Consider the following 12916-nt stretch of genomic DNA (forward strand, 5'->3'; position numbering starts at 1 on the left):
GATGGCAGGGCACAGCTGCTACGAAGATGCCATGTTTTAGGCAATACCTAGGTGTCTGGGAAAAACCTGGAGAACTGTATTTGTGATGGTTTTATAGGTTATCTTAGTTTCTGTTCTGTGGAAAGTATAAAGTATTCCAAGAAAAGGTTTTAATGTAGTTTTTTTGTACCTAAGCTGTTGATTGGTAAATGTAGTGGTCTGATCATGTTGAATAAGTGTCAAAAAAAGAAAAAAAAAAAAAAAAAAGACCAGTAGAGTCGATAGTTACATTGTGACCTGTTCTTCCGGAGTATACCAAAAAGTACACAATTCTAAACCTAGCACAGAAACCCTCTTTGTGAGCATGAACCAGTTATATACTTATTGAAATGGCTTTAGGTATTTTTATTTTAATTTTTATAAAAATTTTTAATTTGCAATTCTGAGCATCATTTTAAGCCAGCATGGTTTTAAGTCCAAACTAGGTAAGGACCCTTGATTTTGGCAATTCAGTATTACTAATAACCATATATTCTTTTTTCCCTAAAAATCAGACTAGATGTTTCTATGTGGATAATGCTGTCATTATGTTGGGCTTTCAGGAAACTTTGTTACAGGTCTTTAATCTTATGTGATAGGCTTATTTTTATTTTGAGCAAGGAAACTAAGTGTATCAAGGGCCTTTCATTTCATATGTATGTGCTGTTAAGCAGAATCAGTATTTCAGCATTCCTAATTAGTTTGGGTGTGAAAATTTTAAAGATTCTGTAAGACATACTTTGAATAAAATAGGTTTTCTAAATTTGTTATTCAAGTTTACAAAACGATTATATACTTTTTTCTGCTTTTAAAGATCTCATTTATTCCAAGTTTTATCCATACTTTCTTTAGCATCCTTACTCCAAAAGTAGATTAATGGTCAATTAATCTACAGCAAAGGAGGCAAGAATATACAATGAGGAAAAACATCTCAAATGGTGTTGAGAAAACTGGACAACTACCTGAAAAAGGATGGAATGACTGCTTTCTTACACCACACACAAAAACTCAAAATACATTAGTGACCTAAATAGGAGACCTGACACCATAAAACTCGGGTGGCAGGGGGGAAACAGGCAGCAATCTCTAAAGCCTAAGCAACATGTTTTTCTAGGTAAGTCTCTTCAGGCAAGGGAAACAAGAGCAAAGATACATTATGACTACACAAAAATGAAAACTTTGCCATGAAAGGAAACCAACAAAATGAAAAAGCAACTTTCTGAGAGAAGGGATTTGTACATGATCTATCCAATAGGGGGTTGATATCTAATATGTCAAGAATCTATAAAACTCAATGCCAATAAAAGTCTGATTAAAACACAGAGGACCTGAATAGACATTTTTCTAAAGAAATACAGATTACCAAAAGGCATATGAAAAGATGTTGCACATCACTAATGCTTCACAATGCAAATCAAAACCACAATGAGGGATCACCCCTCAGTCAGAATGGGATCAAGAGGTAGGAGGTATCAAAAAGACAAGAACAAGTGTTGTTGAGGATGTGGAGAAAAAGAGGAACCCTCACGGACTGCTGGTGGGAATGTAAATTGGTGCAACAACAAGAAAATATGGAATTTCTTCAAGGTTTCAGAGAAATACCATATTATCCAATAACTAACTACACTACTGTATATTTACCCAAACAAAAACACTAATGTGAAAAAGATACACGTACCCGTGTTTAGGGCAGCATTACTTACAACAGCCAAATTACGGAAGCAACCCAAGTATCCACCCATATGTGAATAAAGATAGATTATACACACACACGCACAAATGGTAGATTAGCCATGAAAGAACGAGGTCTTGCCATTTGTGATAAGATGGATGGAACATAGAGGGTATTAGGATAAGTGAAAGAAGTCGAAGATAAATACCTTAGGATTTTACTTAGGTATAAAATGTAAAGCACAACTAAAGAGAACTGGTGGTTGACAGAGGGGGGATGGGGTAATGGACAAAACAGATGAAGTAGATTAAAAAGTCCAAACTTTCAGTTACAAGAGACGAAGGTGTACAGCATAGGAAACATGGTCAGTATTGTAACATTGTGTGACATAACATATGGTGACTGACAGATGGGGACTGCTCTTACCGTGGTGGGCATTGAGCAATGTATAGAGTTGTTGAATCACATTCTTGACACATATCATAGGTCAACTGCAGTGAAAATATTCAAGGCAAGTATTTAAGGTAGGTTTAAAAGCAACACTGCCCAGTTCTAGACATTTCTATATGAATATCAAAATATCAAATCACATAACTATCACAAGCACATAATATGTAAGCTGTTTTAACTTGTTCATTTAGTTTTATAGGCAGATAGAAGTAAAATAGAGGTTTTAGAATATGAAAAATAAGGTGTTCTGTTTTCACACACATGCTGTAAGTTTAATAACAGTAAGGTTACTACTCTATCATCTTAAGTTTATGTGAATTACTCATTGAACATGTTCATTCTACTTACATTCAAAAACACCGTAGCATTTTCTTAGCCTATAATGAAAATCAGCTCATTCATTGGATGGTCTATTCCATTACAGAAACAAACAGAATATTCTCTTTCCCAAATCAAAACAACTTTGGACAGAAGCCAAATTACCAAGACCTAAAAAAGTGTTTTGTCTGAATCCAAGGGTAGATGTTGGATATAAGTTTTGGCATCATTTTTTAAATGTTTTTAATTTTTGTTTTTCAAGAGACAGACCATGAGCAGGGGAAGGGCAGAGAGAGAGGGACACACACATAATCCAAAGCAGATTCCAGGGTCTGAGCTGTCAGCACAGAGCCTGACACGGGGCTCAAACTCATGAACCACGAGATCATGACCTGAGCCAAAGTTGGACACCTCACCAACTGAGCCACGTAGGCACCCCAGCAGTATTTGTTACTCAATTCCATTAGTGTGTATTCCAACTTATTCCTTATAATGACTAAACTTACAACTTTTATTTGGCAAGTGAATTATGACTTAATTAGGAGGGAAGACCACTATCCCTCTACAAGATATCAGAAGGAATGTGGTCACCCATGAACAATTCCCTGATGCTCTTAGCTGGGCTTCATACTATCTGAATATGTTTTAACATTTTGCATATGGTTTTCATTATAGTATCAGTGCTAGCACACATGGAGGCTTTCTGAGAATGGAGAAAAGCCCCATGCTTGGGTCTTTGGATATTGGACTTGAAAGGATTAAGACACATATCTGTTATTACTTTTAAACCACCCAAAAGCTATGGCTTACAGCAATCACCAACCCACCCTACCCTGATTCTGTGGGTTGGCTGGGCAGTTCCTTATGTGGTTTACTTTGCCTTCCCTCGAGACTGCATCTAACTGGCAGATCAGCTAGTCTCTCGCACCTGTCTACTACTAAGTGCTGGATGTTGCTGAGGGCACCTTCACATCTTCATGTGAGTCTCTCATCTCTCAGAGCCTAGACTATTTTCTTTACATGGGGATCTTAAGGTAATGATTCAAGAGGCCAAGGGGAAAAGCTACAAAGCCTCTTAAAGCCTGATTTTATAACTCACAAAATGTCCCTTCCGCCACATTCTAGATTGGTCCAGTCAATACACAAGGAAAGCCAAGATTCAAGGTTAGGGAAACAAACTACCTTTTGAAAGAACAGCAAAATTATGCTGCCCCACTTTTAGATTTGTAACCAAACTCCTCGAGGCTGACACGGCATTGGGAACTATTGTTCACTTCAGAAAATGATGTGCCTTCCTCCAAGTGTACCCAGCTGTACAGCAAGGTAGGAGAATGAAAAGTAGAGGGGAGAAAGCTGCAGTTCTGGAGGTCTTCTTGGCTGGACAGATTCATTCAACGTACAACCTGCACAACTGTATTTGATGGATTGGCATGTTACTAAAAGTCTTAATTCCTAAAGTCTTCATGGATAGCGTTCAGATATTTTCAGGAAGATAACTAGAGAACAAGAGGACTACCATAAAAGCATCTGGGTACAAAGAAGCTGATGATAAACTAGAATTTGGAGTAATATTGTCTATACGCATAGGTGTCAAGTTTTCTTTACGTTTGAAGTCACTAGAAGGTATTCCAATATGAGCTGCAATAATTGAAAGTGTTAGATTTTATAAAACATTCAAGTGGCAATGTAGCCTAGGACTTAACTGACGGGACTTTCCCCGACACCATCATATGAATATTTCAAAGGATGAATTGGTTATGAGATAACCTACATTTTTGTACTCAGTTTCTCTAGAAGAATGAACAAGAAGCTGGTAGAGCTGTTGAATTTACACACAGAGGGAACTGTGCAGGCAATAGGAAAGAAAGGGTGAATTTTCACGTATGCTCTTTGGAAACTGGAGTTTTGTTCCCTAACATAAGTACACATTTATTGACACAGTGCAGAGGCTGATTGGGAAAACAATTGCACTGTATTTTTTCAAAGTGTTTTAGCTCTTACATTTTCCAATTTACACCTATCCAGCACAAAAGCAAACGCCTGACCTCTTCAAGGTTTCTTTTACTTAAGAAAACTGGCCAACATACAAGACAACATGAACTTGAAATCCCCCCTCACCCCACTGCTTCATCTAATGGTGGAAGGTTTCGGCTGACTTATCGCATCCTAATTAACTCCACCTTATAAGTTTTGGCCTAGGTAGAAACCCAGTGGGCAGTCATGGGATGATGTATTTCCGTGCATCAAGCTAATTGGCATGTATGCTGCTTTACTCTCTGACCCTAGTCTCATTAGAGATGATCTCTAACCACCTTAGTGGGTTGGTTACTGCTTATCAAGAGGAGTTCCACCTTTTAATGCAGAAAAGTAAAGAAAAATAATAGTTCTTAACTTTCATGAGAGATAATGGCAGGAAGAATAGGTTTTCCCAGCATAAAAATATTTCCCCATGAAAGCTCAGATATTGAAAGATCTCTAAAAGGCTACCAAGAAGATAGGAAGAACCCAGTTTCCTCTATTTAGTACCCATGCCAACAATAAATTAAGGTCCATTTGGAGAGGGTTGAATTTCTTCTTTTCTGGATACCTTGTCAATCCAGATTTATTCTTTGATTTTAATCAGCTAGCTCAGTATCTTCTTAGTGATTAGATGTTATACAGTGACAATAGGGATAAGATGTCAACCTAACAAATTACATACCTACTGTGAATGTTGAGAACCACGTATCACCATCCTTCTTAAATATACAAAGTATTTTTTCAAAGGCCAAACCAGCTCACGCATATACAAAGTTCAGAATACCAGTTGTGCTTATATAGCCAGTATAGAAAGCTTTAAGATCAGAGAATTTAGAATCATCATCTTTTCCATATTTGCCCAGAGTCCAAACCCACTGTATGAGAAGAGCCATATAATGTAGAACACTAAAAAATAATCACAGTGATAGTACTTGGGGATATTTTACCTACTTTTTCTGATCAGATGTACAGATGTAGGTGGTAGCAACAGGAGCAGTGGAAGCAATTTTGATAGGTGTATTATTTTCGCAAAGCTCCCTTACATTTCCACTCAAAAGTATTCAGCATTTTTGCTATAGGGTGCTAAACACTTGGCAGGGGAGAGCTAGTTGTGGATAAGTTAACTACATTTGCTATTGTGCAGCCTACACTATAGTCATTTATTGCAACAGGAAATCCTTAAAAGTTGATCAGAGACCTCTAAGTTGATCACACATTAAAATCCTCTGCACAGTAGCAATAAACCAGAAGGACAAGCATCAGCCTAGAGCCTCACACCGTAAAATGTCAATTCCAAGACAATCTTAGGCTACAGTCCTGATACTGCCATTTACCAGGTACATAATTTGAAGCTTTTTCTTCTCTAAGCCTTACTTATACAACAGTAGGTGCTTCAAAGGATTGGTAGGCTGATAGACAAAGCATTTAAATGCTTGTTAGTATCTGGCTCAGTAACTATTAGTTTTTTCTATCATACTGCATAGTAATCAAATATTTTAAAGGTTAGAGTGAACATCTTTTACTTAAATAGCATAGCTGGATTGTTCGTCCATCTCCTTGGCAACACTGTAGACCTAGGGATCACAAAATGGAAGTGTGTGAAGTTGGTGGTTTTCGTTTCCATTTCTCTACTTGTGAGGTAGAACATCTCTTATTAGCTACTTAAGTTTCTATTACCATAACTCAACTCCGTATAACTTTTTCTAGGATTTTCTGACATTCTTCCCCATACATGGAGCCAATTTTCGGTCTCCACTAGTCCATCCTTGCCTGAGGTCCCGCTTAATAGCGCCCATACATACGCTTCTGTTCCAGGATCTTTCCAGCTCCTGTTCGAACCTTCCTGTGTTTACATAATACAGTTTATCACTCAACTTTTCATGTCCTACCTGGAAGGACAGGTCCCTCCTCTTTGTTGTTGGTTCTTTGAATTTTTTAAGTTTATTTTGAAGATTGAGACAGACCGAGTGTGAGGAGAGGGGCAGACACAGGAGACAGAATCCAAAGGAGGCTTCAGACTCTGAACTGTCAGCCCAGAGCCAGACACGGGACTTAAACTCATGAACCAGGAGATCAGGATCTGAGCTGAATTTAGATGCTAAACCAACTAAGCCACTCAGCTTATTTGCATTTTTAAGTTTTATGTTCAGTTTGAGAGTATTTCTAAAATACTTGCTAAAATTTAGAATAGGATTTGATAGAATTTATGGATAGACAAAATTCAGGTCTTAATACTGTTAAGATTTTAAGTTGGTTATATTTTTAATAAACATGGTCCCTTTCTGCTTTGGTTAACTTAGTTACTATAGACGTAAGAGTCGTCTTTAAGTTATGTTTTCTAATACTAGTTGTATACAAAGACTACTAGGACTTAATGTAGCAATCTTCCTGAACTAGTTTGTTTGAAAACCTCGGTCTTCACTGTATTTGATTTTCTGTGCAGGGAGGACAAGCATTTAAAAAAAAAAAAAATGGGACTTCAGCATTTAGTATCTATTCCTGAGAGCACTCCAGGGTAAAGTCTTTTTAATGTACTTTAATTAGTATTTCATTTAGTTGTAATATCTCAGTATAGGTAGGACTATAGAATTAAGATCATAGTAACCACCTAAGATTAGCGTTAGTGACTTATTTGGAGTTCCCCAAGGAGAGCCTAAGTAGTGGATTTGGCAAGAGATTCAAGAGTAGGGAAACCTAGGGAAGAAAGCCAAAGAAGTGTTTCAAACCTACTGCTGTGGAAAATGGGGACCAATCCTGCTCTAGGCCCTCTGAAAGTATTGACAGGGACTCCCAGAAATCTGGGTATAGAACAGCCAGGTGGGATACAGCGGGTCTTGTCTAACTCTGGGAGCAGTAAATCCCCAACACTTTAAGGTTGGGTTTGTGTACGGATCCAGCAGGTACTTAGCACCTCAGCAAAAGTTAAAACCCAGCAAAAGATGGTCAGTGCAGGAGGTGGAAGGAGGCTCTTCTGAGCTTGAAAGAAATGGTCTAAGATCTGATAACAGATGGGGTTGAGAGCAAGAACCTGGGGTGTTAGTAGGGTTTTCTACATTCCATTTTTCTATGCAGATACAGTGGTGTTCACTTTGTTATCAGTCTTTGATATTAAGGCTGACTTCAAACAGTCAAAATGCAAGCCAAACTGTAAGCTACATCAGTACCTCTGCAACCAACTCAATGCTATTGGAGTTAATCCTTTTCTACCTTTTCTGGTCTACATAGCTTTCTAGGTTGGGGTGGTCTTCACCCTCGACCTGGAGATGTCTGAACCTTTGGTCTTTTCTGTTCATGTTTCCTACAGTTACCCATTCTTCATTATCACCAGGCAAATACTAGATCTCACAGACCTTAGGATTATAAAAACTTATAAAATTAAACCTGTTACCAGATAGTACAGGAAGTATAGTTTTAACACCTTTTCCAACAAGATTCCCTTTGATGTACCACAAGAACACTATGAAGTTTAGAGAATAGTAATGGCCGATATTTGTATGAACCATAGTTCATAGTTTTAATATTTAGATATTTCAAGTTATTCATTGAAATGTTCATATAAGTTATGTTTTTGCATTTCCTTTATATCTTGTGAAGTACTAGGTCAGAATAGGTATTTCTAACAAATATTGCCTATCCTTAAATGTAGAATTTACAAGGAAGAAAATTGGTACACATAGGGAGTTTTAGTGAGCTAATTTTTTTCACAGAATCTTCATATACATAATCAGCTTTCTCTTGGCAATGGGAGATGGGCTCAGGACTCCATTCTGAAAGCTACCAACATCTTACTCCATTCAGGCATCGTCTTTGCCACCAACATGAATCTGTTGAACATCGCCGCAGACTTGGCATGAAGGTTATTTCCTTACCACTTTACTTTCCATGGGGAAAAGATAGTTTAGAATGACAAGAATTTTACAATAGTTCTCTCACTTAAGGCCCGAAGTTTCAGATCCATTCTATGGGTGAAACAAAACATTACCAAAGTAGTACTGATAAAGCAGAGGTTTTTTTTAAACCAGAAAGTGCTCTAGTTCATTCTTTAAAACTTGGTAAGGTCACGCATATGGAGATAAAGGCCTCAAAAGTGTAAGTATTTCTACTTTTTTATTGAAGCACTTTAAAGTTTTAGAAGCACAATGACCCAGATTTAGTTCTAATTTCAATCTAGAAGTCAATACTATGAGAAATGTCCCTTTGCAGATCTATCCCCTTATTGGTCTAAGAAATCTTGGTTTCAGTAAATCACTGTTGTCACTTGTAAAATAGGTTAAGTTCCTTCCCACTATTTCAAGAATTGTTACAGCCAAAACCAAGTGTTAAGTGATAATTCAATATCTAGCTTTATGAAAATTGACCGAAGACTAGAAATTGTGATAGGTTTTCCAGGTATCAGAACACTGCTATCTAGCAAGTACAAAAATATCTGTAAAACAGCAGATGCTCCAGACATTGTAAGGGACATAAGTTACTTCCACTAGGCTAACATTCAAGCTTATATTGGAATTTGTACTACCTCAGTGTAAAAATTCAGTGGCAATTTATCCCTATTTGAAGGTTTTGCGCTTGATTTTATTAAGGATCTAGATGAATTAGGTATTTTACATATCCTCAAATCTTTTAGAAATGCTATGTATAAGATTTTGAGGGTCAAATTCCATAAAGATAATGCATGCCTAAGCATTAACCTTCAAAATACTTTGAAGTTTTCTAAAAAAGCTGAATATCAAGGTACTAGTAAAATATATATATATATACTTGCAATTCACAGAGGAAATGAATTTAGAATTCTCCTTGTACATTACCAGCTATCTTTTGAAGATGTAAGGATTTCAGGGATTTCTTTATCAGAATTATATTCAACTATTTTGTACTTTTGACTTATCAATATTTTGAGGAAGTTTGATCAAGTTTTGAAAGTATCGTCAACTATGTAGTCTCAATTCTGCTGGATTTGTTTACATGGAAATATGCTAACAAGTTCTACTTAACAGAAGTAATGCTACTATTGTTGGGGCTAATGGAATCATCCAGAAAAATCCTTAGTATACAGAAGAGGTCTACCGGGACACATAAATCATTGCTCCTTTAACAGTTCATGAAGACATGTCGAACATTTAGGGGAAAGCTCAATCATATCATCTCCCTTGTTTGGAAGAAATAATGCAAGAATAGCACATAGAGGTCTAAAGTATGGGAAGTATTCTTAAAGTTAGAATAGAGGATATAGTCTTAGGTGTGCAAGGATGACAACTTCTTTAGACTCCGCTATCGAGTCCTAAGGTGGTTGTAAAAATGGGACAGAACTCTTCACATGGGGAAATATGTGCTATTTACTGGCTTTTAGGAAAAGGACTGATGAGCAGCTTAGGTTTTTCTCCCCAGTGAACGGTTATGGGTCAGTAGAATACATGACGTCTATACAAAAGGTACTATATAACCAACTTCTTTCCTTATTTTCCATCATAATTAGGTGGTCATTGTTCAATATAATAAAAGTCAGATCTTCTAGGAAACCGAGACATCAAGGGATTGAAATAAAGTGCCTGAACATAGAAAAACCCTCCAAGACAAGACAGACAGGTCCTAAAAATCTTTCCACTGTCCTATTCCCAGTAGTAAAGTTCAAACAAGCACCCTTGAAAGTAGTTCTTAAACATTAGATCAATTATCCTTGGGTATCAGGAATCCAAAAAAATAAATAAAATCAAAGTCCTCCATCTTAGTCTCTAGAAATTTCAGCTAGAGAAGTTGTGGTTTAGTGTAGATTGAAGCTATTTTCAGCCAGCATATATGGTCTTTTGCAGGAGTAGCTCCTTTAATGTCAGAATCTAGATTAACACCTTATAGCCTCCTTTAGAGTCCAAACGGTTAAAGGAATGACTATACAGACTCCATTTTCATCTCATTTAGAAAAGTAAATGAAGTTCTTACTGGGGTGATCTCAGGTTAAATTAGGTTTCCGTAATACCCAGCACATCGCCCCATCCAAGCACATAGTAGGAAAAAGTCATCTTGTTTTGAACCTCACTGGAATGCCCAGCCTATGCATGTGTGCACAATCAACTCCCATAGAAGAATCTTTGGGCCAAGGTACTCTGGCATTACTCCCATATCCTGGGGGTGAGGAGCTTGGAAGGAGATAAAACCTATCAAACCCACTATTTCTTTTAATAAGTGGCTTTGAAATAGTGTTTTCCTTGCAGTGTTTGTGAACTGGCAGAGGGAAGCCTGGTCTCCAGGACAATTGGAGATACGGCTTTCCTAACTCATATATAAAGCAGCTTTTGTTAAGATTTTGCTTTAGATCCTTGGGAAGTTGTTTGTGGAATAAAAACAGCCTCACAGTACCTTGTGATTAGACCTTACTGGTTCTGTGCCACAGAGCCTACTGCTAGCAGGCTTTGCTTTGGCAGTCTAGGCAGGGGGATCTCCACCTAAATTGTGCATGGAGATCACCTGAAAGTCACTTGAGGCACCTAAAGACCAACTCCAGGCAAGCTCAGCTGGGTTGGCTTAGTGCCTGGTCCTAGAATGCCCCAGGTGACTCATATGCACACAAAACAGAGCCACAGGTTGGTCTTATTAAAACCTGCCCTAGTGTTCTTTGCTTCAGGCATTGATTTCACCTGGGAATTTACTCTCAATGGGTTCCTTCCTCAAGATGAAGTTGCTGGTACTTCTCAAGTCTCTTCCTCAGACTAGAGAGGATACGTACTTCTCTAAGGCACTTGCTCCGCCATTGTTGAATTCCATATTTTCAGGTATATTTACCTGAACAGGAAAAACCTATACACATACTTGTAAAACCTGGGTCACACTGAACTCACAGTAACATTTTTCCACCCCTCTTACACTCCATCTCCAGCCAAGGAAATCCCAGGTTCATTATGACCCACTCTCCTCAGACTTGAGGTAGAGGTTCAGCTGAGCTAATGCTTCTCTTTAGGTCTCAAACTAGCAGTTTACAGCTCAGGAAGCCCCTGGTATTGTGGATCTGATACCATCTTGGCTGTCAAGCAATAGTTCGTGGTGTTCTACCTGGCTTTCCTAAGAGACCTACAGACCATGGTACCCTCTAAATCAGGAATATTCAGTTTAGCCTGCACATTAGCATCACCTGGAGTTCTTAAACACCTTCGAGCCCCAGCTACACTACAACTGAGGAGACAGACTGACCTTGGGCAGATAGGAAGAAACGGCCCCCTTATTAACAATAAATCAGGAAGTACCAGACCTTCTGACACACCTGCTCCCTGGAACAAACGCCCTGGACCCTATCTTGGTTTAGCAGCTACACAGGAACTCCCCGTCAAAAGGTCCTGCCACTGTAACCCATATAAGCCTTCCCTCCACTTAGCAGCCTTCTTAAGGAGCCCCTCCCGGGTAGCGGGAGTCTCTCTTCATTCTTGCCCTAACAAACCTGGTGTCTGTGCTGCTCTTAACCTGGTTCTTTGGTTCCATCCTTTGACCTCATCTGAACAGGATTATCGGGTTTTTAAGAAGCAGTTCCACAACCACGTAAGTCAGAAGCTCTGGGGATGGGGGAACGATGGTTTTATTTTCTACCCACCCCCCCAACCAACCATGAAAGCCAGTAAAAATTAAAGCCTCATTTGAAGTGGAGTCCAGAAGCTCTGAAAGGAGAGCTCTCACACATACTCCTGGGCAGACTGTATAACCAGCTCAGAGAAGGAAAACAATTCTTACCTTGACAAAGGAGGTCACTTCTCATGCAGGAATTTATCACTTACCTTGAAGGAAAAAAAGGAAGACCACTCCCTTCCCCAGCAGCAACACACTAGTCACTGCTTGCCACCAGGGAGAAACCTCCACAGCCTCAAACTCTTGTTCTCCAATAAACTTCTGTTCAACCCCTTACCCTCCCCTCCCGCCCCCCCCATTTCCTGTTAGAGCTGACCTTCCTTCAGGCACTTCGGACTTGCAGGTCTGATTTGCAATTCTCTGCTATGCCTACAAAACCCCATGTTTTGCTAGGAACATAGCTATTTAAAAAAAAAATTTTTTGGGAGTGCCATGGGGTAGGGGGTGGGTGGGGGAGGAGGGAAGGGAGAGAGAAAGAGAATCTCAAGCAGGTTCCTTGCGGTCAGTTCAGAGCCCAACATGGGGCTTGGGCTCAGGAACTGTGAGATCATGACCTGAGCCAAAATCAGACGCTTAAGGACTGGACTGAACCACCCAGGTGCCCCAGTTAGCTATTTTAAGGTCTTCACCCCCCACCCCAAATCAGTGACTCAGCTGTGAGAGCTTACTAAAGCCTCAGGGTACTCTCCTAGCCCCAGGCGAGGCCTTCTGCAGCCCTCGGCTGGCTTAGAAGACCACAAGGGGACCCTGTTGCAGGTTATAAGGACACCCCTGCCGGCAAAACCAAAACCCCACGAGCTTTCGCCAACTGCAAAATTAAGCTATTGTACAGAG

Source organism: Herpailurus yagouaroundi, unplaced genomic scaffold (genome assembly GCF_014898765.1).
Source record: "Herpailurus yagouaroundi ecotype Mexico unplaced genomic scaffold, PumYag 164, whole genome shotgun sequence".
Taxonomy (NCBI): Eukaryota; Metazoa; Chordata; class Mammalia; order Carnivora; family Felidae; genus Herpailurus; species Herpailurus yagouaroundi.